The sequence below is a fragment of the Podarcis pityusensis genome, assembly GCF_964106645.2.
Source record: "Podarcis pityusensis genome assembly, chromosome: 4".
Lineage (NCBI taxonomy): Eukaryota > Metazoa > Chordata > Lepidosauria > Squamata > Lacertidae > Podarcis > Podarcis pityusensis.
The window spans coordinates 33,725,719-33,752,081 of record NC_138027.1 but is presented as its reverse complement, the minus strand read 5'-3'; the positions used below and the strand labels follow the sequence as shown (position 1 = coordinate 33,752,081).

Sequence of the window (26,363 nt, the reverse complement as noted above, 5' to 3'; positions counted from 1 at the left end):
TTTGTCATCATGAAGAATTAATGCCTTGGGAATGAAAGGAATGAAATACAGTTCTTATAATTTCAAAATGGGTCAGAATTACTGCCTCAAGCTATCTGAGAAAATCAGAAAATATTTAATTTTATCTGAGTAAATGAGAAAATTGTATGAAGTAAAGTTTGCACACTTTCTACCTATCTCCTCCTCCTCTAATGGAAGCATGAGGAGTCAGAATTTTTTTTTGATAACTCCAGTTTACTGTTACAGCTGAACTCTGAACTGGAATTAATCTGAACTATGGTTGAGTTAAGATCAAGTAATAATAAAATATGTAATAATAATTTATTATTTATACCCTGCCCATCTGGCTGGTTATCCCCAGCCACTCTGGGTGGCTTCCAAATGAATATTAAAAACAATACCGCATCAGACATTGAAAACTTCCCTAAACAGGGCCGTCTTCAGTTGTCTTTTAAAAGTAAAATAGTTGTTTATTGCCTTGACATCTGCTGGGAGGGCATTCCACAGGGCAGGCGCCACTACCGAGAAGGCCCTCTGCCTGGTTCCCTGTAACCTCACTTCTCGCAGCGAGGGAACCGCCAGAAGGCCCTCGGCACTGGACCTCATTGTCTGGGCTGGATGATGGGGGTGGAGACACTCCTTCAGGTATACAGGACATGGAATGAGATGAGCCTCACTCTCTGGGATTCCTTGTCCATGGTGGTCCAGCAGACAACATGTCCCTTTCCCCCATTCTACTGCTATTGGAGCATCAACAGTAGCGCAGTAGGGAAGGGACAGCCACAAAGTTGCATGAAAGAGGCCTCCGTGGGTAGACCTGCGTGCTGCAGAGAGGGAGACCTGCCCAATCCTGTGGCTCCTGGGACACCTTCCCATTGACCATAGAATTGCACTCTTAGTCTTTGAGGAGCATTCTATAGTCACTGGTTTACATTTACTGGTTTTCTTTATTGTACTTTCATGCTGTTTGCATTTTGTACATTACCTTGAATGTTGTTGTTTTTCAGAAATGTAATTACAGTGGTACCCCTGGTTAAGAACTTAATTCGTTCCAGAGGTCCGTTCTTAACTGAAACTGTTCTTAACCTGAGGTACCACTTTAGCTAATAGGGCCTCCCGCTGCTGCTGTGATTTCTGTTCTCATCCTGAGGTAAAGTTCTTAACCCGAGGTACAACTTCCGGGTTAGTGGAGTCTGTAACCTGAAGCGTTTGTAACCCAAAGCATTTGTAACCTGAGGTACCACTGTAAAACATTTATATATAATAAGCAGTACTATTTTTCCAGAAAAAGAGGTGCCAGAACTCACCACAAATGCCTTCCTTGTTCTCTTATACAGTAATAGCAATAGCGCCCACCTGTGAGGTGCTGGAATTGAGCTCTGGTGAGTTCCTGCTGGAAATAAAGCCCTGATAATAAGCGATGCTGATAATATTGAATACAAGTATTCTGAAACCTGATCTGGGCCTTAGTTTCATTCTGAAATGCTGGGACATTGCCAGGATTTTAGTGGATACTTAACACAATATTTACTGATGTAGCACACTGTACAGTCAGAGCTGTCCTGGGGTTTTTGCTGTTTAATTTGTCCTGGACAAATTGAAATGTTACTGTCCCCACACCAACCCTGTGCCTTAGCAAGCACCAAGCTGCAAAACAATAAGCGCATTAAACGATCAGGAGTTGACCATAATACTACTTCTCCTTCCTATCATTTTTCTTTTCTTTTTTACTTTCTTCCCATTACAACTGCATTTGCAGCTGGTGGAGATCAGGAGACTCTCATCACATCCTATGAAATTCATCCAAAATATCATACCAAGCCCATGAGCTTCGAAGCTGTCTCTGTGTATCGTAAACAGTTTTACCTAGTTTGCCTCTATAGTGGAGTGTTGCCTTTCTGCCATGATTAATTGAATGGGAAATTCAAGACCCATAGTTTTCATAAATTATTATGATTATTATTATTATACACTATGATAAATAATGCCCTGGAAACTCAGGCTGCATACACATCATACATTAAAGTATGTGGCTTCCCCCAGAGAATCCTGGGAACTGTAGTTTCCCCTTCACAGAGCTACAATTCCCATCACCCTTAACAAAGGACAGTGCCCAGGATTCTTGGGGGAAAGCCATGTGCTTTAAATGTATAGTGCAAATGCATCCTCACTTTCCACAAAAGAAGTCTCTCAATGAGCTAACTTCAGACTCATGGATAACTTCTGCTTCAAGCATATGAGGTCACATGTGCAGTCTAGTATTTTGCTGGACCAATGTGTTGACTTGTGAATACAGTGATGTCGTAATGTCTCATAAATCTGTCTGTGTGGATCTTCCTCCTCCTAAGACTGGAGAGACAAGAGTGTGTGGGAAAGCTGAGAGTGAAAGGAAAAGGCTGGATTTGAGGAACTGACAACACCTCATCTAGAAGATAGCTCCCCAAATAAGGCTGTAAACACATTACCATCTTAAAACACAGCAAAGTGAGGTTATTTTTCACTGTGCTTCAATTCAAATGTGCATGGTATTTTCCACATTACTATGCTTGGGACGAGGTGGCGCTGTGGTCTAAACCACAGAGCCTAGGGCTTACCGATCAGAAGGTCAGTGGTTCGAATCCCTGCGACGGGGTGAGCGCCCGTTGCTCGGTCCCTGCTCCTGCCAACCTAGCACGTCAAAGTGCAGGTAGATAAATAGGTACTGCTCCGGCGGGACGGTAAACGGTGTTTCCATGCGCTGCTCTGGTTCGCCAGAAGCGGCTTAGTCATGCTGGCCACATGACCTGGAAGCTGTACACCGGCTCCCTCGGCCTATAGAGCGAGATGAACACACAACCCCAGAGTCGTCTGTGACTGGACCTAACGGTAGGGGTCCCTTTACCTTTATGCTTGGATGTGTCACCATGCTGCCTGCTGTCTGTCCACAGGGTGGAGACAGAGTTGGGATGTCTTTGCCTGATGTGAATTGCCAAGTTGGTTTCCCTGCCCCTCCACCCACCCCCAGTTCCATCCCTCCAGTTGAGCACCCCCAGAAATTGCCTTCGTGCCTCTGTCAGCTTCAGCCATGATCCCATACATCTCCCAGATACGATGGGGTTTATTCACAAGTAAGAGAAGAAATGTCTAGGGAGTACATCGAATTTTAAACCCATTCTTAGAATTTCTAGTGCCTCCTTGGCACCTACAAACATCCGAGAGAGAGAAAGTGGGTGGTGAAAGGAAGAATTTTTTAAATCCACAGAAATGCAATAAATGTGGTGCTTGTTTACATGTCACATTTACAGTAGGCTCCTGTTAATGATCAAATAAATAAAAACACACAATTCCTTGGAAAGGACCATCTTGCCATTAGCAATAGTGGCAGAGGTATAAAGCACTTAGCCCTGATCATCTGTCTTCACCAATTACCCGTGACATTTTTACTGCAATGTGATTTATAAAGATGCTAATGCAGTTTTAACTTCTGAGGATCTTGAAAGGTTACTAGTGTAGGCTGCCTATTCCTGAATATGAACCGTATTGTACTGAATGAAAAACCACTGTGCTTTGAATAGTACACTCACATCCAGTGGGTGCTGGAGTAGACTCATCAGCAACAGCTGTGGTGGCAAGAACATCCTGGGATCCTTAGAGATGGATGGAGAACCTGCTTATAGCTGTGTATCTTCTGGGAGCTGTGATCACCTGCAGAAGACCAGCCCTCCACTGTACTAGGGGTGGCGGGGGGGAGGCATTACTCAATCCCTTAATGCCAGCATTTGATCCGAGGAAGAAATATCCCCAGGCTAAGAGAGCTTAGGCCATGTGCCTGGTAGAAGTCTAATCGCTTGATGACATAACATGACTCAGTGAATGTTTCCACTCAGCTCAGTGGCGCATGCTTGCAAGTCTCAATGCACAGGAAGCCATCATCATCTGCCCTGTTTAGTCCTCCTCCAGTGAACTGAAGGCAAGGTTATTTTCTTCCTTTCTTCCTCTTAAGCAAGCTACTTGCACAGTACTGTATTAGCAGAGATATGGTTAATGTGCTGCTTTGCCATGAACAGAATGTGGCAGGGGTGAGGAAGAGATTTCTGTTTGTGTGTGTTTTGCACCTCAAAAATTGATTCACTGTATGGAGGAACAGCCTCAGAACTGAAACTGGTGATCCTTCCAGTCAAGAAGTGAGAGCAAGTGTTGTGATTCCAGACTTCCCTATTAATAGATTGTAGCTAACGGAGCGCAAACTTTGTCCTAAATTCAGGTGCGTTTGGGGCAAAACGTGATCAAACAGCTTTTTCATCCTGCTGCTTCTGTGCCTAGCAACACTCTATGCATGTCTACTCAGAAGCAAACCCCACTGAGTAAACTAGTCATAAATATGGCCTACAAGCATCAGAAAGAGCGGGAGGAATTAGTAGTATCTGTGGTATCTCACAAAGGTGAGGTATAAAAGGTGCGGTTTAAATACAATAAACAAATAATAAACGAGACTTACTCCCAGTAAGAGAGCATAGGTTACAGCCAAACTGGACAATCCTACACATGTTGATTCAGAAATGGTCTTGTTCAATTCAGTGGGATTTACTCATAGGATTGCAGCCTTAGTAACCGAATTATTGGTAATCATTGCTTTGGTATGTTCTGCCAGGGTTTTCAAATTGCATATCTTTTGTGTGTGCTTTGATAGTGTTTTATATGTAATTAAGTTATATTTTGGGATTCTGCCTTGCTAAAGGTCTTGCTCTACCCTGATTTTCTGTCCTGCTTCCTGATTTTTCTGATGGCTCAATATATAAGAAAATGCAATGTGACTCATCTGTCAAAAGCTGTTGTAGGCTTTTTCGTAGAATCTGCTTAATGACAACAGGGAAACATTGCCATTATATAAGAAAGACAGCATTTATGCCCAATAGGCTACAGACCTTCAAATTTCAGAAACAAATATTTGAATCTACAAGATGGGAAGAAAGATAAATAAACATATTGAAAAGCTCTCTTGTTGCTAAAACTGAAACAATCCTTATAGTGATCTTGGTTAATTGCAAAGTTGTTACCTCTCTTTTTCAGCATTTGTCAGAATAACAAAGATACAGTACATCACTTGATATAGCTTTCATCTTCAACACTGCATCAGAAGGAAACACTCAATCTAGTACATGTCAGTAATAAATCACAGTTATCGTACCCCACTGTGGACATCACCTCATTTCATCATGGCTCTGGACTTGTTTGATTTACCTTTCCCCCTAGTTGAAGTTACACATAGTTTTTAAGTGTGGATGGAGATTGCAGTTTCCTGTTCTGCCCATCAGATGCATCTATAATGCCAACTGGACCATTGGCCCTCTATGTGTAGCCAGCGGTATAATGAATAAACTTTTCATAGATGTTTAAGGTCTAATGCATGGTTGATGGCCAGATCATGCTCGCCATATATAAGTTGGACGTCAACCATGCAGTGGATTTTATGCATCTAAATAAAGTATGGAACATTGTATGGAACTGATTATTTAGTAGAATTCAATGGATTTTATGCATGTCAACACTAAAGAAATGTTAAATCCATGCATAGATGCCTGGTTGAAGCAGACACACGTGGTGAGCATGATAAAAAGATACAGTCCTCTTCTGTTTGAGAGAGTGTGTGAACTAGTCCAGTGTCTTTGGTGGAACAGCAACTCATGCAACTAGGTCTTAAATCAGGATAATTTATCAACCTGCCTGTATCATACTGAGGTCATCTTTGGAAGATGGGGTTCAACCATCTAGAGTTAGGAAGGTGACACCCAGAGAGAGGGCCTTCTGAGTTGTGTACACCAAATTTATGGAACTCATTCCACAGATTACTTCTTTGCAATGCCATGTAAAGACATTTTGATGTTCTTAAGCCTTTTGATACTTCGTTTATTCTAATATGCTATTATTTCTTTATTTACACACAACTTCTGTACTGACTGCTGCAGATCAGTAGGGCTTCAGAAATGGCAGTTTCTCCACCACAAAATCCACACCACTTCAGGCAAATCTCAAATTTCACTGTAAAATCTTAAATTGAAATTGAACTATTTATGGTTGAAAATTCTAATCTAATATTTGTATGTTTTTTTTTAAAAAAATATCTACAGGATTTTTGTTTGTTCGTTTGTTTACAAAGGGGTGATTTATAGTTCAAAATGTAACCTTTCAACTTATTTTTTTCTAGGTGCTGGCGATAAAAATATTTCTTTCCTTTCCAAAGTCTGATGAAAAACCAAGGCTTCTGAACACCCTCGTGCACTGACTCACAGCTCCATCCTTTTCCCCAAAGTCTTAATGTAAGTACCACCATCTTAATGCTGCCAATGTTTTCAAATGTACACAATTTTCACCCATATATTCATTAAACATTTTCCAATCTTCTTTAAACGTATATTCTTCTTGTTCTCTTATTCTGTAAGTTAAGTCTGCAAGCTGAGCATACTCCATCAGTTTAAGTTGCCAGTTTTCTTTAGTTGGGACCTCACTCATTTTCCATTTTGGGGCTAACAAAAAAGGCTATTTATGTATGCCACTACTGCGGCCCATGTTTTGTTAGGGGCACAAAATTTCAACACCCGGTGCTGCCTCAATACAGCTGCGTGCTCCTGTCACTGGGTTCTGTTGAAAGCAGCTTCTCCATGCGAACCAGGAAGAGACCTCTCCAGACAACAGAACGACTCTTCTTTCCTTATCTCTGATGCTGTGGTCTCCTGGATGACACAGATGCCATTAAGCCATTGAATGTGCATGCCTACTCCATCTATTTCACTCCCTCCCACCCCTCCGTGCAGCCCAGAAGCTGGCAACCCACATTATGCCACTGATCTCCCCCATGTCTCCTATTCTTCCCCCTGCCCCCCTCTTACTTAAAAAAACATATGAATCATAGCATTAAAGAGTTGGAAGGGGCCCTGCAATGCAGGAATCACAGTGAATCACCTGCTTTTCTGCTGCTGTAGTGATAGCAGCTATGGTGATCTCTCTGCCGCCACCGGGTTCTGGAAAGCGGCCAAAGCAGGAATCCTTCAGAACCAGGCATTCTGGGTGAGGTGGCCAGGAGAATGCTTGAGCTGTCACACAGCTTGCTGCTGTAGCAGTATAGGAATTTTCCAGGCCACTTGCCCAGAATGGCTGGATCTAGGAAGGACACCCTTCACCCTTTCTCAGAGCCCAGGTGGCAGCTGGTGGCAGGTAGCCCACGTGCCATTGTGGATGGGGTCAGATGGGACCAGCCTTCACTCTACCATCTGGGCTTGGCACACATGGTCAGCAGGTTGGACTGGTTCAGAACCCCGGGCCTTCTGGTTGACTGCTGGATCTAGGCAGAAGGAGAGGACAAGTGAGTGGGCAGCAGAGCCATGGAGAGGAGGAGTGGTGTCGTGAAGACACCTTACCCAGGGTCCCCACAACACCTAGAGCTGGCACTGTTGGGAATGGTGCGGGATATAGTGTAGGGGGCTGAAAGAGGAGTTGATGGACATACCTTGCATGAACAAAAGAGCAACTCAGGACTCAAGCCAACGTATTCCTTCTTTTGGACATAGGGACTAATACTTGGAGAAGTTATACAAGTCCTCAAGCTAATCGAAGAAACAGAACCTTGAATACTGACTCCAGCGCTGTCCCTTTTAGCAAACTGGTGCCTTCTCCTTCCTGAGTCGGCTGCAGCCGCTGAAAAGAATCGGAATGTAATGAAGGTTTAGACAAACCTTGGCACAAATATTCCACCACAATGAGTGTTTATCTACCGAGATCAGCCAGCTTTACGAAATTGAAAACACACTGTTGATGCGAACTTACCCCCAACGCAAAGCTGCTAACGCTATATGCAAACTTCAGTGGCAGGTCCCATCTCCCAAATTTACAGAGATCTGTAAGCTTTTAGGCTTCACGTCTGTTGCCAAGGACATTTGTATCCAATAGAGATTCTGGGCTCCAACCAAAAGCAACACTATAATTGTCTCCACCAAAAACAGGAGGTCCTCTCTGGGATTTCCTGTCTCTAAATCCCACCCACTCCCCACTTCCCTCACAAATGGCCTTCCAATGTTGCCTTTACTGAAACCCAAAAGGAAAATATGTTCAATTTATGCAGGTGAAAAGAAGATGCTCAGCTTTCATCAGGATTCTCTCTGAAAGCATTAGGCAAAGCAGAAATATACCCGTTGGCGGTTTTAAAGACTTTTTATAGAAAAACACACACACAATCATGTGAAAATAATAGTCAGACTTAAGGATTTAGATTAAAGTAACAAAATATTTTAAGAATGCGCTTGCCTGAGTCTCTTCAGTCCGTCTGGGATTCCTTTGCTGTAATCCAATGTAGGATTGGCCCAACTTAATCATCGCCAAGTGGATATATATAAAGGACTTAAGAAAAATAATGTATGCTTTTTTGAACATACAAATGAAAGAAATAGAAATACATCCAAATAGAAAACTCTGTACAGTTCATTCTCTCATTCCAGCCGCAACGCAGAGGGGGGAATATATCTAGGCAACCTCAAAGGGACTCACAAGCTTAGTATCAGTTACGCAATGGTCAAACTGGAATTTTTGATTTTAAATTAAAGGCACAAGCTAGCACAGGTTTGTCACGATTTATGCATTTTGGTCTGCATGCAGAAGGTCACAGGAACTGTCTTACACCAAGTCAGACCACAGGCCCATTTAGCTCAGTGTTATCCACACTATCTGACAGACACTGTTAAACCTGAAGACATCCCAAGCCAATAATAGTCAAAGCACAGGCAATTTTGGGTGGTGGGTGGAGTGTTGGATTAGGACCTGAGAGACCAGATTCAAATCCCAACTCAGCCGTGAAGCCCCTGGGGTGATGACCTGTGCTTGGTCCAGTTGCTGTCTCTTAGCCTAGCCCACCTCATGGGTTTGTTTCAAGAATTAAATTGGGAGGGGGGAGAACTATGTACACCATCTTGACCTCCTTAGAATATAAAAGGTGGAATATAAATGTAATAATGAAATAAACAATAAACTGTGTAGAAGAAATGAGGAACTGGAGGTGGGCACCTCATAATAAGCTTTGGGTCACCACAAATTTTTTGTCCACACCTCCAGGGAAGTGTCTTCTGTGTGATGGTGTTAAAGCTTATCTGCTTTAATGCTTTATTTGAGCACAAGACCAGGGCTTTTTTTCAGCCAGAACTTACCGGAATTCAGTTTTGGCACCTCTCAGGTGGGCCCCAAGGGAGAACAAAGGAGGTGTTCATGGTGAGTTCCGGCACCTCTTTTTCTAGCAAAATAGAACCGCGCAAGACATTGTTAAGCTCAGAAACCCCATGCCAATAATAGCCAAAATCCAAACATAAGGATTTCTGTTACGAATGAAACATTGAAATGGATTTGTTTTTAAATGTTCAATAACTTTAAATAATTACAGTGGTACCTCAGTTCTCGAACATAATCCATTCCGGAAGACTGTTCGCAATCCAAAACATTCAAAAACTGAGGCACAAAGGGGCTGTCTGCAAATTCAGTTGAGAAAATTGAAAAGCACGCAGTGGAAGCCGTTCAACTTCTGGGGCACGTTCGAAAACAGAAGCATTTACTTCTGGGTTTTCGGTATTTGGGTTCTGAAATGTTCGTCAATGGAGACATTCAAGAACCGAGGTACCACTGTATATAAAAATGACATGGCACAATCTGGCCAAATATAGCACAGCCAAATATACCCCCCTTGATTTCCATGGGAAATAGGTGAGAGCACTTTCACTTGATAATTTCTCCTGTTTGAAATTAGTAGGGTGTCAGCGCTTAACTTTGGCTGGATCACACCCCCTATGAGTTGGAAAATGTTAAGATTAATTGGACTACATCTTGTGTGCACAATTATCTAAAGTGTAGCGTATACTTCATATTATTCCAGGAATAACCAAACTTGTTCCGTATGTTTGCACTAAATGGCAAGCTTACAATACTTTATTTTATAGCAATTATTAAATATTTGTGTAAATTTGTACTTTGGTATACATTGTGTCCAACAGTCATTCCAGTTAGATCCATGACATATTAACCTAAACCAAAAGGGATGCACAACATTTGCATGCAATATCGTTTGTTATGAATTCATGTAACTATCCAATGGGTTTGTGGGGGGTGGAGGTGTGTGAGTTAATGAATTCTTCCTTCATTTTTTCTGGGATAAATCATACCTAGAATCATGCTCCATACATTATAATGTTCCTAAAAGCAAGCTCTACATGTTAGTATACCTAAAATAATTCTGTAATAAAATATCAGTGCTCAAATTTTCTTTTTTTTTAATTCAACTTATTTTGGGCACAGTACATCTTGAATTGCAGATTCAAAGCATTATATATAAATTTAATTTTAAGCTTGCGGTGTGCCCTTTCAGATGGTGGGAGACGCCAAAAAAAGGGGCATGCGGACTTTTCCCAGAGCGTGGGAGTCTGGGAGACTTTTTGTATGCAATAAAAGCTCATCTTTCAGAGCATGCCGGTGTATGATATGCTTCTGTTGCAATAAATTTGAGGTTCAACCATAGACTGACTGGACTAATCTGGAGAAATTATCAGTGAACCATGTTCACTGGGTGATACTGCCAGGGTCTTTGTGCCAGTGGCTGCCACTGCATTCAGTTATGAATGAAGCTGGATTGGGATTTCTTTTCCGGGGGGGGGGGTGTCATGTAAAGGCACTGAATCTGGCAAGTTTGTAGTAAACTTTGAGCCTGAACAAAATTTTAGGTTTAGGTAATGAGGGATGTCATGGGAAACTTAACTGTTAAACTGCTATTCCAACTGTAGGTGGCGCTGTGTCCGAACGGGGGCAGTTAGCTATGCTGCTGTTCTAGGCTGTCCTTAGCAATAAAATTGTTCTGTTGGGCATCTGTTTGAGTCCAGGGGCACCAGATAGGGGGGCCGAGGGGCCTTTTTTCAAGCAACGGGCCAGGCTCCCTCAATATCCCACAGGAACGTATGGATGTGGTGGGTGCATGCTGCTTGATGTGCTCACATTACTCATGCACGCTGTGTGGTGTGCTTGCGTCATGTGTGCAAGCCATGTGGCGTGTGCACAATATGTTAGCATGGCGTGCTCATGCGGCAGGAGCACGGCATGTGGCGCTAGTCAACACGCCTGTTTGGGCCTGTTCCCTTCTCTGGAATGACCTGACATTGAAATTATAAATTGTAATATACATCACATCCTGTGGGATTTCCACCCCGACTGAATAAAGGCACCATGGATTGAGAATGCCACATCCACAAGTCAAACTGGGAAGGCAATCACAGTTCCTCAAAAATTCATACTCAGAAAGAAAATTTGGAACCTTCTGAAATACAAGTATTTGGATTCAAATTGTTGGTGAACTTGATATTTGTCTCACATGTCATTTCAGGTTTAGTTCCTATTTTATAAGCCTAGGGGTTTTGTGAGGGTGAGACAGGTCACAAGGAAAGCAGCATTTGGACCAAGCCTTGTAGTCTGTTGCAATGTGAAGCGAGTAGCCTTTGGCTGAAAAGAAGCTGTGAACTTACAGCGGCTGTCTAGACGGGTGACGGTAGCAAGTTCTGCCACCTCTCTTCCATGTGAATAGCATCCCTCTTCTTGGGCCTTCCATATTTTGGGAAGGAGCCACAGACTTAGAAGCGACGGTTTCAAGAACAGGGTTCAGCATTTACTTAGACAAATGCTCCCATTCCTCACTTTGTTTGGCGAACTGTCACTAAGTAAGTAATGGCAGAGGAAAGGAAAGGAAAGGGTCTGGCTTAGGGCCTGAGTAATGATGCCTAAGTATGCATTACGCTTAGTGAACAAAGTTCACAGTTTGCAGCTAAAGGTCACCAGGAATTCATGCATTCTTGGCACTCTCACTCAGTCCAAAGGAATGTATCAGACTTTGGTGCTTGGTATTTCAAGGTCGTTCCTTTTCCAAAGTTATATGAAAGCACACACCGGTGGGAGGAGTGGGATGAGAAAAGGTGGATGTGTCAGGGATTCTTTTTTCACCATGGTCTTCATTATTGCTATCTGTCAAACAGATGAAGTGTTAACAAGAGAGAGGTGTCGAAATATCTATTGTGATTTTTCATTTATACGTCACCTTTATTGGGTAGGATGCTCTGTAGTCGTCCTAAAAAGACATGGGGCCAGCATCTCTTAAGAGATCTCTTCTTCAAAAAGTGTTGCAGACATCACAGGATTCATGGTTGATCTATGTAGGGGGTGCTGGATCTTGCAAAAGACGACTCCATGCAAACCCAGTAACCCTGAGTGTGCCGTGGATTATGTTCCCACAAAGGCCACTTTGAACTGTCTCTGTGTGGGATGGCTGCTCAGCTGAAATTCTTGTAAGAAGCACATGTTTTACAGATATTCAGATCATAAAAATGTCTCAGATATTTCTCACACACTGTATTGTGGTACGATGAGCTGTAAGCTTAAAGTGCGCTTGGAGCAATGAAGCATTATCCAAGCTGATGGTTGTGCCAAAAAGATGAGTTCATGGTGGCTTAAATGAATAGCCCTCAATTATTTTTTAAAAAAGAAAATGGTTCTGCAAATAGGCCATTTGGGGTGTTTCCCACCTTGTAAAATGCCTTTAAAAATGGAATTACATTAAGAACATAAAAGAGTCCTGCTGAATCAGAGCAGAGGTTCATATAGTCCAGCATTTTGCTCTTAGAGTGACCAAGCAGATGCCTATGGGAAGCCTGCAAGCCGGACATGAGTATAGAAACACCCTCTCCACTTTTGATTCCCAGACGCTGGTAGGAAATAACGCTTATTTTGTGTATGTTGGTCCCATGCGATGATTGCGCACCTGGAGTTTATGGCTCTGTGTATAATTTCTGAGAAGCTGTACTCGATCACAGCTTCTCAACAGGTTTGGCTGCATGTGCACAGAAAGGGTGAGAAAACCCAGGAAATATTCTTACAGAAATTCAATGCAGCTGTGCTGAACCACAAGGGAAAATAAAATGCAGGCTGATGAAAGTTTCTGGGAGATTCAAAAGTTTGCATACTATTTTGTAGCATTTTGGTTGGCCTAATACAGGTATTGCACTAGTGTGGATTCAGCAAATGTCTGTGATAATTATTCCACACAATACTCTATGTGCACAATTCAAGTTATGCCTTTGGTATAGGGATTTTGTGATGTGTAAGGTAGCCTAAATATTTCTTTTATTGGCTTGCTCTGCATAATGCACCTGCCATGCCACAGAGGGATTTATGAGTTTCCAACTCATCCTCTTCAAAGCATGACTCTGTTGAAACTGAGTGGATCAGTGGTGCCACCTAGTGATCAGTATAAAATCAGAATTTTCCAAAGTAGAAAAACACAAATTTCCCCTCCCTCCTCTTCTCCCTCCTGCACACTTGTATTTGCCAGTAGCATTCTATAACAGCAGCCAAGGTTTAAACAAATGCTCTTATTTCACCAGCTACATTCAGCTATTGCCATGTTTTTGGTTAAATTTATAGAATTTAGGATGTTTGTAATTGGGACGTCTGGTTCCCTCCCCCTCACTGGCATACATTCTGAAATTGCATTCTTCTCTTTATGCGTGCAAGTAGCTGTATTTAGAAAGATTTCTGTTTCTCTTCTGGCACAAGAGGTCAGAAGAGATGGATGACTTGTAGGCTACAAGATCGTATTATGCATACCTGAGCGCTGGTTTAAATATTAAGGTAACCAGCTTCTGCCAATGAGCAGCACTTAGCACCGTTTCTGGACAGTGTTGAGATATTATGGTGGAGTCATGGGAGCACAAAGAACTCCCTTTGTCCAAGTCAGACCATTGACACACCTAGCTCAGTATTGTCTACATTGAAAGGCCTGGCAACTTTTGCATGTGTTTTACCATTGAGCTACAGCTCCACACACCCCAGGTTTCCCTCAAGCCAGACCCTTGACTTTTTTATTTTCCCAACCTGTGTGGCTAGACTTTAAAACTTTTAGCCTCCTGGCCCAAAAAACAGCCTGAAGCGCAATATATTTTGCAAGAGATTTTATTCTCTTCAGCTTTTGTATTGCTGAATAAAACTTATAAACTTGCAGACTGACTAGAGTTTCTCCCCATGCTTGGTTTGTGGTTTTGTTTGAACCTTCTGGGGTTTCTGTTGGTCTTATTTATCTGAAAGTTTCTTAACAACAGTAAAAACAAGATCAGAGAAAGGAAAGGAAAGATCATGGGCGGCGTGAGTTCACTAAAAGTTGGTTCAAGTCAGGCTAATCTACTGCCCTGCTTTTTTCAACAAAGGAAAACAACAGATCCATTCTATTTAGATTTTAAGAACAGAGGAGCAGCCCTGCTGGATCAGACCAAAGTCCCACCCTGTTCTCACAGTGGCCAACCAGGTGCAAAGGAAACCCACAAGACCTGAGCTCTCTCCCCACCACAACGCTCTTCCCGCTTGTGATTCCTAGCAAGGTAAAAAAAAAAAAAAGCCATTGATAGTCTAACCCTCTTTTAATAAGAGAAAATAAATAGAAGGAAGTTTAGGTAAATATTTGACAACATTACTGCACAAGAAATTATGATTCAAACTGGAAATTATGGCTTTCAGCAATATATAAGCCTGGGCCAGACTGGTTTTATGTTGGGGCCACTGTGAGGAATGGCAGATAGATCCAACTGCTTAGAAAATCAAATCACAAAAATGGGCCTTGCCAGGGTGTGGGTTGCAGATGTCCAAGGGTGAGATGTTAACGTTGAGCCTATGGTGAGTAATATGAATAGTTCAGGATAGAGTTGGTCATTACCCCTTTACTGACTATATTAACCCACATAATCAGCATGGGGAATGGCTGTGTCTCAGTAATAGAGCATAAGGTAAAGGTAAAGGACTCCTGGACAGTTAAGTCCAGTCAAAGGCGACTATGGGGTGTGGCACTCATCTCGCTTTCAGGCCGAGGGAGCTGGCGTTTGTCCAGAGACAGCTTTCCGGGTCATGTGGTCAGTATGACTAAACCCCTTCTGGCTCAATAGAACACTGTGATGGAAACCAGAGCGCACGGAAACACTGTTTACCTTCCCACTACAGCAGTACCTATTTATCTACTTGGACTGGTGTGCTTTCGAACTGCTAGGTTGGCAGGAGCTGGGACAGAGCAACGGGAGCTTACTGTGTCATAGGCTGCAGGGTTCAATCCGTGGTGTTTCCAGGTAAGGTTGGGAAAAACCCCTGCGTAAAAGTCTTGGCCGCTGCTGCCAGTCTGTGTCAACAATACTGAGCTGGAAGGGCCAATGGTGTGACTTGGCATTAACGTCCTATGTTCTTAGGATTCAGATGTGCATTTAGCTTTGTGCCCTAGAGACACTTGATGCAGGAATTCATCAGTTCTCTCTTACGCTGCAAACTCTATGAATTAGCCTTTCGTGGTAACATTTCATGGTAAGTGGCAGCTGGACACCAGCTTATCAGTCCTTGATTTCTAGAGTAACAGTTTTTCCACTACGGACAGTCAGGCCCCCAGAGTGCTTTCTGTCTGGAGCCAGAGACATCAAAGTAAATCCGTTATTTTTATTTGCCATTACTAAAACATTCACAGAACATGCTGGAAGAATTGTCTCCCTGTCTGTTCTTCAAAGAGCTTATTGTGCTAGGGAAACCTTAGAGACCCTTTGACAATGTAGACAGATGTGCTGACTCCTTGCTGAGATACACAAGGTTCAAAATGAACCAAGATGATCGACTGGCTTAGGTATAAATCACAGTTTGTGTACATAGCCTTTTACAGAGTAGCATGAGCAAAAAGGCTAGGCCCCTGACCCAAGATGCTTACAATCTAAATTAGATAGCGTTCAAGTGATGGGTTGTTATACCGTAGAGTCTTCTTTGAATCTCTAGGGAAAGGATGAAACTCAGTGGTACAGTAAATGCATAAATTCCCTGGTTCAATTCCCATCATCTCCTGCAGTCAAGCAATTGTAAATTCTCAGCACACAGTTTTTAATGTGGTGTGCTTTTGCAGTTTTCTAGTTTTGTGCAGATCTGAGGGTTCAAAAGAAAAGAAAACATATATAATGCTACACATATTGGAAATAGTTAAGAGCATAACTAAAAAGAAACCAGAGATTCAAGGAAGCAGTGGGCCTGGAAAGGGGAGTAGCAAAAAGTAATGATTGATCCACTCACACCAAAACACCTGTGACTCTGAGTGGAGCTATATGGAGCCAAATTTTCCCCAATATATTTGATTGTTGAGTAGATATGAATTTACAGAGGAAAACCATTAGAATTGGTGTTGTTTAAAGGTAGAATTTTAAAATTGTAGAGTTGGAAGGGACCTTGAGGGTCATCTAGTCTAACCCCCTGCAATGCAGGAATCTTAGTTAAAGCATCCATGACAGATGGCCATCCAGCCTCTGCTTAAAACCTCCAAGGAAGGAGAGTTCCACCAATTCCTGAGGCAGACGGTTCCACTGTCGAACAGCTCTTACTGTCAGAACATTCTTCCTGATATTTAGTCGGAATCTCCTTTCTTGTAACCTGAAGCCATTGGCTTGGGTCCTACTCTCTGGAGCAGGAGAAAACCAGGTAACTCCATCTTCCATATGATAGCCCTTCAGACTGTAGATAGCTATCATATCTCCTCCCAGTCTCCTCTCTTTCAGGCTAAACATATGCAACTCCCTCAACCGCTCTTCATAAGGCTTTGTTTCCAGATCCTTGATAACCTTGGTCGCCCTCCTCTGCACATGTTCCAGATTGTCAATATCCTTCTTAAATTGTGGTGTCCAGAACTAGACACCGTATTCCAGGTGTGGTCTGACCAAGGCAGAATAGAGTGGTACTATTACCGGTACTTCCCTTAATCGCGACCCTATACTTCTGTTGATGCAGCATAGAATAGCATTAGCTTTTTTTGCTGCTGCATCACACCATTGACTCATGTTAAGCTTGTGGTCCCCTAGATCCTTTTCACATGTACTATTGGCAAGCGAGGTATCCCCCAGCTTATATTTGCACAGCTGGTTATTCTGCCTAAGTGCAGAATCTTACATTTGTCCTTGTTAAAACTCATTAGGTTAGTTTTGGCCCAGTTCTCCAATCTGTTAAGGAACGCAAATAGCAGCAAACAGTAAACTTGGGTGTGGCAAATCCTGACCAATGGTCTGACTCAGTATAAGGCAACTTCTTATGTTCTTCTTATCAGAAGCAAAATTGCCTTTGCGTGGATTTACCATTTTAGTTAATGATTCAAACATGAGTTCATGGATAGGCAGCTGAGCTGAAGACATTTCATATTTTTAAGTTAAATATTCAATTTCCTCCTGGCACTGTATGCTGCCACCTCTAAAATACAAACTTACAGGCCTGCTTAGTTTTCACTGATGTCAGCTGCTTGGTGTCAGCAAGAAACTAGCACCATGCTAACAGGCTTTTCAGGGAAACCCAACCCTTGGTTTTTTGGTCCATCAAGATTTTTAAAATATCAGTCTTCCTTTGAAAAATAATAATAATACAGAGGGCATTTGGGGCTGTTGTATTTTCTTCCATCCGGTCTCTGTACCTGGGTAAAAAAAAAACCAATCACAATGTTTCTTTGCGTACAGCCAGGGAAGCAACATGTTTGATCGTTTCTGTTAAAAGCAGAATATGGCTTAAGATCTGACTTATCCCAGTCGTGTTATTTGGCAAACTAATGACACAGTGATTAAACCACTCAGAAATATATATCAAAACCATCTGTGCCTGATTACATTTCAACTTTATTTTCAATTTAGCTTTGTATGTACCAGAGGAATTCGGCAGTTCCATTATTTCCTCATCAGGATAGCAGGAGAAGTTCCAAACAAAAGTAATCTCCAAGATTTATAGGCTTGACAGTAGTGTTGACACTTGGCAGGCAAAGCTTCTTACAGAGGAGGAGGAGGAGAAATGCTCACTTCTCCAGGTATGGAGCAGACTGGCTGCTGAGGCAGCTGTGCATCCCAGTGAATGATGTGAACAGAATTTTGCCTTGACAATCCCACTTCCAGATACATTCAGAGGCCTGTGAACGGCGATCAGCTGCTTTTAGAATGTATTAAAATTGTGCAGGAAACAATACATGTGTGCCTGCTTTCTCAGCTTTCTTTGGAAAGCAGGAATCAGCCATATATGTCACTTTCAGAGCTATTCCATGGACTGCTTCCCTCCCCTCCCCATGGGATACAAGGGCTATTGTTACTGAAGTCGCTGTTGGAAAAATGCCCTGGGGTGCCCCTGCAGCCCCCGAACTCCGAGCGTCCTCCAGTATGTGCAGCTCTGGAAAAGGCGTCCCTCTATCCAGCACTCCCTTCTTCTACAGTGTCCTTCAGTGACATATATCAAATGATATATGCACACTAATCTTCTAGCATAACACAGCAAGAAACATGAGACATCGTAGAGCTAATCTACCTATTTATTTACACACTATGTACAGACAAAGAGAAACATGGCGTCCTCTCTCTCCAGCTCCGGGAGAAGAAAAAAGGGACAAGTAAAAGCAAAAGTACAGTACAATAGTACATACAGCGGAAGAGATAAGACTGTCTTCCATTCCCACACTCTTTCCAGACAGGCATGTGATTTACACCAATCCAGCGGCGTAGCGTGGGTTGTCAGCACCCGGGTCAAGGCAAGTAATTTGCGCCCCCTAACCCGGGGCAAGGCAAGTAATTTGCGCCCCCTAACCCCTAACCTGCCGCCGCTGCCAGCTTCTTCTTGCTGCTGCCTGGTCTGGTCTGGTGTGGTTCTCTCCCGCGCTCAGCGCTGTGCTGGGCAGCCGCTGCAGTGTCCCTCCCCCAGATAGTCCCTCGCTCTCTCTCCGCACCGCACGCCTGGCACCCACCCCCTCCACAGTGGGCGGCGACCCAGCGGCTCAGATCGGATTCGCACAGCCAGCACCGCAGTGAGAGAGAGTGAGTGAGCCAGGTAGGGGCAGAGAGCTGCGAGTGCGAGCGCGCCCCCCCAGATGTTGCGCCCGGTGCGGCCGGGCCCCCCCTGCACCCCCCACGCTACACCACTGCACCAATCTCATCTGCATCATCGGAGGCGTGAAATACTAACAGTTGCTTCTTTTTGTTGATTTCAGCAGGAAAAATAATTCATTCAAACTGTTGTAGATAAAGAGCAAGTAAAAAGTATAGTGAGAGGGAGTTGGTGGGGTAGAGGTAAAAAGGTAAAGGTAAGGTAAAGGACCTGGATGGGGTTGCGGTGCTCATCTTGCTTTCAGGGCGAGGGAACCAGTGTTTGTTCACAGACAGCTTTCCGGGTCATGTGGCCAGCATGACTAAACCGCTTCTGGCGCAACGGAACAGTGACGGAAACAAGAGCGTATGAAAACGGCTTCCCACCACAGTGGTACCTATTTATCTACTTGCACTGGTGTTCTTTCACACTGCTAGGTTGGCAGGAGCTGGGACAGAGCAACGGAGGCTCACTCCGTCACTGGGATTCGAACTGCCGACCTTCCAATTGGCAAGCCCAAGAGGCTCAGTGGTTTAGACCACAGCGCCGCCCGCTCCCTATGGTAGGGTAGAAGCATCCCTCTATCCAGCACTCCTAAGCTGATCTCTTGCCACCTGTCAGGTGGGTGGGAGTTCCACTGGTGGGAGCTAGTGGAAGCCCCCAAAATGTAGCATTCCAGAAGCAAGGAGACAATGAGTCTGCCTGGGATCCATTGGATCCCACATTGGTCTCACTGCCATTGTGCAGCAGCATGAGGCCCAATTGTGGCACCACCTGCAGGCAAAGCAATCTTACCACTCGTACCTTCTGCCCTGACCACCACGTATAACAGGGCTGCAGTAGCCTCCCTGCTCCATGAGCAGCCTATGTAGTAGTTATAATAAATATATGTTCAGGAATGGGCCCACTAGGCCCACCAACTGCATGAAGCACCCTTGAGCAACTGCTGGGGTCCCAGCTGCTGCCACCTGCCCTAAGGCCCCTATCTGAAAAGAAAGGCAATTCTGGCACTCCCATTAGAGTTGGGCAACTGGGTTTAGGAGCTATCATTTAAATCGCCTACAATGTCAAAGCAAGGCGACATCAAATCTATAGAAAATTCTCCATATCAAACGACAGGAGTGTCCTCTTCTTCAGCATTCAGCTGAAACATCTTTCAGAGCTTTGCATTAAATGCACGGAGGGGGTGAGAAAGAGAGGGTGCACCCAGCATGCACAGGATGTTAATGCAGAGGATGCTTATTTATTTTAAATTGTTGTTGTTTAGTCGTTTAGTCGTGTCCGACTCTTTGTGACCCCATGGACCAGAGCACGGCAGGCACTCCTGTCTTCCACTGCCTCCCGCAGTTTGGTCAAATGCATGCTGGTAGCTTCGAAAACACTGTCCAACCATCTCGTCCTCTGTCGTCCCCTTCTCCTTGTGCCCTCCATCTTTCCCAGCATCAGGGTCTTTTCCAGGGAGTCTTCTCTTCTCATGAGGTGGCCAAAGTATTGGAGCCTCAGCTTCAGGATCCGTCCTTCCAGTGAGCACTCAGGGCTGATTTCCTTAAGGATGGATAGGTTTGATCTTCTTGCGGTCCATGGGACTCTCAAGAGTCTCCTCTAGCACCATAATTCAAAAGCATCAATTCTTCGGTGATCAGTCTTCTTTATGGTCCAGCTCTCACTCCCATGCATCACTACTGGGAAAACCATAGCTTTAACTATACGGACCTTCGTTGTTAAGGTGATGTCTCTGCTTTTTAAGATGCTGTCTGGGTTATTTTATTTGTATATCCAGCTTTTTACCGTCTAGGTCTCAAAGCAGAGAGCAACATTGAAATATGCAAAAATTTAAAGCCTAAATTAAACTTCCAAATTTTAAAACCTCTAGAATTTAAAATCTCAACCATTTAAAAAAAAAAATCTGTGAAGCATTCAGGGTGCAAAGTCTTCCTGAAATTTATTTTATTTTATTTTATTTATTTCATAAAATTTATACACCGTTTGATTGTAACACACACACACACACACACACACCCTCAACGTGGTTTACAAAAAGAGAAAACAATAAATAAATACGACAATCTTGACCAAGAATCTGACATTTAATAAGGGCAATGCCTTTCTAACTTCTTGTGGGAGGTAGTTCTAGGGAGTGAGGTCCAAAACACTGAAGGCATGACTTCTCATTGGGGTATACATGAAAATGTGCACAAGCTTGTCTACCTGCACACGTTTATCCCTCCTGTGATCGAGGTGAACACCTGAAAAGGGCGACAACAGTAAAACAAAAGAGATGGGAGGGGGAGAGACATATGTGGCCAGAGGTTTTCTGCTTTGTTTTCCTTTGGGGCGGATTGTAGCACTTCATTTTGCTTTTTTGGATAGACATACCTTCTCTTCCAGAATTGGAGGGAACGTACGCACAAGACAAGATTTCTCTTTTGCAATTGGGTGGGGGAAATGCTGCCTTCCAATAAAAATGGTCTGAAGGGCCAGAGACCTTTTCAAGAAAAATATTGTATAGACATTTTTCATGGTTTGAATATCTCCCTTGGACTGGGATTTGGGGTTTCTAAGGAGCTATAAAATTAATACAAAGAAAAGAAAATAAGAGAGGTGGTTGTCTTTCTCTCCCCACCCCTTCTTGGACGGGATAATCAAAGTACAGTGGGCTGAATTACTGTACATGGCAGAGACTCAGGCCCAAGACACAAACTTCAATTTTGCTGTACTTTCCTGAAAGACAGATAAGCCATAAAGCAGCGTGGAGGCAAGAACTAAGAAAACACAGTGTGCACAGCATCAAAGTGAACAAATGAAAGGCCAATGCTGTGTTTTGCTAGTTTGTAGAAAGAAGTGGGTAAGAAAGTATTTTATGGCAAGGAATCAAGCTGTAAAACCATGGGATTGCAACAGAGAATCACATTCAAGAATAATATTAAGCAAATTTAAGCTAGCATCATACTTAAGCATTTCAAGGCTGCTTCATATGCAGTAATGGCTGATAGCCATTGGGATAGGCGGGGTGGAAGGAAGGGAGGGAGGGAGGCCAACAGCAGGGGGAGCCAGAGTCAATGACACAGGTAACCACAGACGACAACGGGCAGAGCGTACTAATTCTTGTTCTATTAATTCTTGTTTTGCCCCCAATTTGTCCCTGCTGAGTTATTCAAGGGCACCACTGAGACCAAGGAGGAAGAAGCTGGGGGGGCAGCTTTTGGGGGGGAAGTTGTAAGGAAGAGAGTAGGCATGTGGGGACTAGCTGGGGGCTGACTGAGGCAGGTGGGGTAGGGCCCCATTTGCCCTGATGAGCCAGTCACCATTGTTCACATGATACTTTTTGGGAGTTAATAAGTTGTTGTTGTTGTTGTTGTTTCTATACTGCCCTTCATCCATGGATCACAGGTTTACATTATAAAAATATATAAATTCATACCGTACTAACAAACAAAAACCACCACCTGCCACAGTTTGAAAGGCTATAAATTGTTTAATCAACCCAAAGCCTGGTTGAAGAGGAATGTTTTTGTCTGGAACTTAAAGCTATGTAACCGAGGCGCCAGGTGAGCCCCCTGAGGAAAGCATTCCACAAACTGGGAGCCACCATAGAAAAGGTCTATTCTCATGTTGCTGCACTCCATTCCTCTAATGGAGGAGGCAAGCAAAGAAGGGCCTCAGATTATGAACACAGGCAGGGAGGGCTGCCATACATCTGTTTCTTTCCTGGACATGTCCAGGAATCGGACTGCCAAAATGGCGTCCGGGAGGATTTTCGCTGAATCTGCAAAATGTCCAGGAAAACCTGGAGGTATGGCAACTAGGGAGATTTTTCAAGAAAAATGCTTTTAAATTAAAATAAAAGAAAGACTTATTTATTTCAAGGATATCTTCCCCTAAGAAGCTCAACAACTTTGCCTCCCCCTGCTCCAAAACCACTGCCCACCAAAAACACTCTAATCAGAGGGTCTGGGTCAGTTCATGTGGTGAAAGTCAGTCCTTGAGGTATTGAGTTCTGAGCCATTTAAGACTTTATAGGTCAAAACCAGCACTTTGACTTGAACCCAGAAACTATGGCAGCCAGTGCAGTCAGGCCAGGATCAATGTGATATACCAGTTGTCTTCTGCCAATAGCAGCTTCTAGTCATATGTCCTTGGTGGCGGCGGCGGTGATCGCTTCTCCAGGGTCTGTAGTCATACATCCAACAGATGAAATGTTTACAACAAGCTATAGCTGAAATATGGGACGTGGGTGGCGCTGTAGGTTAAACCACAGAGCCTAGGGTTTGCTGATCAGAAGGTCGGCGGTTCGAATCCCCCCAATGGGGTGAGCTCCTGTTGCTCGGCCACTGCTCCTGCCAACCTAGCAGTTCGAAAGCACATCAAAGTGCAAGTAGATAAATAGGTACCGCTCCGGCGGGAAGGTAAACAGTGTTTCTGTGCGCTGCTCTGGTTCACCAGAAGCGGCTTAGTCATGCTGGCCACATGACCCAGAAGCTGTCTGCGGACAAACGCCAGCTCCCTCGGCCTATAGAGCAAGATGAGCGCCGCAGCCCCAGAGTCAGTCACAACTGGACCTAATGGTCAGGGGTCCCTTTACCTTTACTTATAGCTGGAATAATTGAGATATTCTCTCTCAACCTCTCTCTGTGTGTATTTATATTTATTATATTTACTCTACCTGATGCTTTCATTGAGGTAATATTTTTAATTGCATTTTTTATATCTAGAACAACAATAAATGCATTTTCTTTTACAAACGCTACACACTCTATCATGGCAATGTTGTAGAGCCTGCTTGGGGGTCTTTTCCTATTTCGAGGTAGCCTGCTTTCACCTTTGCAGATCTGCTGTGCCGTTCCTCATGCTTCCTAAAAATGAATAAAAGAGCTTTGTTGCCAGTGTCACTTCCCTGCTTTCGAAAGCACAGCGAAATTGACAAAATCCCCTTAAGGAAATCAAAATAGCAAGAAGAAAAGACATCCCGTGGGGACGGTGGTTATAAGAGGTTCATGCAAAAGGGAAAATGAAGTGTAAGCTTTTAGGACCATCTCACAAAAGCTAAAGGTATTAGGGGCATGCTTTGAAGCTGAAAACGCTTCCATTTCAACAGTCAATTATCCTTTCAAATGTCAAGATATTTTAATGGGATTGTTTAGATACTTGAAACATTGGTGGAACCATTAATTTGCATCCTCCTTTTGCAAGTCGGCTTTGTCAGCACTTTGCAATATATTAAACTGAACACCCTGATTCAAACCAGATTAACAAGAACAAAAAAGGGGCCTTTTAAAAAACCCCTTTTAAATGTAGAGCAGAATGGATAATTTTGCATATCTGCATTTAAATGAATAAATGAGCAACAATAATTCAGGTGATTGTACACATTCTTGTTCCCAGCTCTCTAGGCGATATGCTATTCAGTTTAAAAAGTAGTGCGGCAGTGTGTGTGGACTAGAACCTGCATTTCCTAGCTTTAGGATTGCTGAGTCATCAAACAAGGGAAATGCAAAAGAGGTTTACATTGCCACCCTGGGCTCCTCTGGGATGAAGGGCGGGGTATCAATTTAAATAAATAAAACTGGGCAAGAATTGTGCTCAGATAAGCCTTTTTGTTTGAAGTGCATCTTCTGTTTTAAAATGTTGAAAAGGTGTGCTTAATTTTGAACTCCTTTATTTAAGGATTTCATTGCTGTTTAGTGAAATGATCAAGGGAGTTTCAGGGTCCTTAAATGTGCTACTAATTTGCTTTGACTTATTCAATCAAATGTAAATATAAAGCGATACTGAATCATGTAGAGTAGAATTGCTCCATACTTTTAAGCGGTGTCCTTTTTAGGCTACAAAGAATCCATTAAACCCAAGGTTTTCATTATTCCTCCTCTGTTCTCTGCTAGTGAGAAGCTAAGCCTAGAAATAAAACATGCAAGTTCATTCCAGTTGTCTTCAGTGGAGCTATTTGTCTACTGATTTGGGGGCAAAAGGAGCTTCTTGGATCATGCTGAGAAGATTTCCCCAAACCATATTTTTGTCAGTTCATCTCCTCCATGATGAGATATGCTTTCTTAGAGCTGATTTGTGTAGGGACTGTAGTCCATTAGAACAAGGAGGAGACTCACAATTCTGTCGTAACCCTTGTATCAGGGGCACATCCACTTGCAGGGGGAAATTGGTGGGATGACTTGGGTTGGGAAGGACAAGACAGAGCTTACATCTGTATCGCAATATTCTAAATACAGCTTTAACTCTGTTTGTAATGTAAATGGCATACACAGGCTCAAGCTGAGGAAGACTATAACTGAATTGTGTATCACATAACAGTATAGCTGTCAACGTTTCCCTTTTTTTAAGGGAAATTCCCTTATTCCAAATAGGATTCCTCGCGAGAAAAGGGAAAAGTTGATAGCTATGCATAACAGATTTTCTTTCATGAAGATAAGCTGTTTTAAAAATCAGGACCCACACGTTCAGCACTAAAATATTTAAACCACACATATAATCCTCTTCCCTGGCCATGTTTGTGAGGCTTAATTATGAAAATTATATATATATATATACACACACACACACACACACACACAGAGGCAATTCTTTCTGAAGTGTGAAAATTCCAAGAATCTGCAAATGTGATAAAACTGTAACTATTACTTTTCTGCGTAATAGCAGAATAAATGTTTGTAATAGGAAAAAAAATAGAGTTTTGTTTATCAAATGGTTGCATTGGAATTATATCTACATATGCAAATGATGAGAGTGTCGTACTGAGGGCTTCATTGAGCGTGATATTCCATGCATTCCTGGTCGTCTTTGCCTGATAAGTCAGGTCTTAAATTAGCTGACTTTTAAATCCACATTGACTGAATATAGAAAGCAAAGAATGGAAGCTGTGTGTAATTATGAACTGGCACATTATGCATTACTCAAATATGTTAATGCTGTGCACGGCCCCCTCTCCCAAGTATTGAGACATTTGTTCTTAACTTTCACTCCTTAGTTAAAAAAAAAATGTGTAAAGAATGTTTGTAAATGCCTGAGGCTTTAACTGTCTACCCATTTTGTGGGCGTTTTCCCAAAAGAATAGTCATTGTTTAAGGTGAAACTACCTGTTTCGAGTCTGTGTCATGGCACAACTATGCCCTGCCCCACAGCTGTGCAATTCTGCACCAGTTAGCACTTCCTAACCAGGCCCAAGGGCAGCCCTGCATTGAACACAGTACGGTAATTGAGCCTCGAGGTTACCAATGCAGTGGTCAAGCGATCCCTGTCCAGGAGGTTTCATAGCTAACAAACCAGATACAGCTGGTAGAAGGCATTCCTAGCCACAGAGGACACTTGGGCCTCTAGTGACAAAGAAGTATCCTTGAGGTAAGAGCCCTTGATCCAAGCATTTGTCCTCATAAACTATTCCAAGTTGGATCGCTTTCATAGCAAATCTAGCCATGCTGAACATAGCA

At 43.1% G+C, this 26,363-nt stretch overlaps 1 protein-coding gene across 7 annotated transcripts in view; it reads left to right on the top strand.

The window, feature by feature from the left end:
- The window catches only part of COL8A1 (collagen type VIII alpha 1 chain), a 94,942-nt gene that overhangs the window by 63,607 nt on the left and 4,972 nt on the right, over positions 1 to 26,363 (top strand). For all 7 annotated transcript variants that reach the window (XM_081002694.1, XM_081002688.1, XM_081002691.1 and 4 more), the window contains one exon: positions 6,185 to 6,296. The gene's annotated coding sequence lies outside the window, so the exon portion shown is untranslated. The remainder of the gene's footprint in view (positions 1 to 6,184; positions 6,297 to 26,363) is intronic.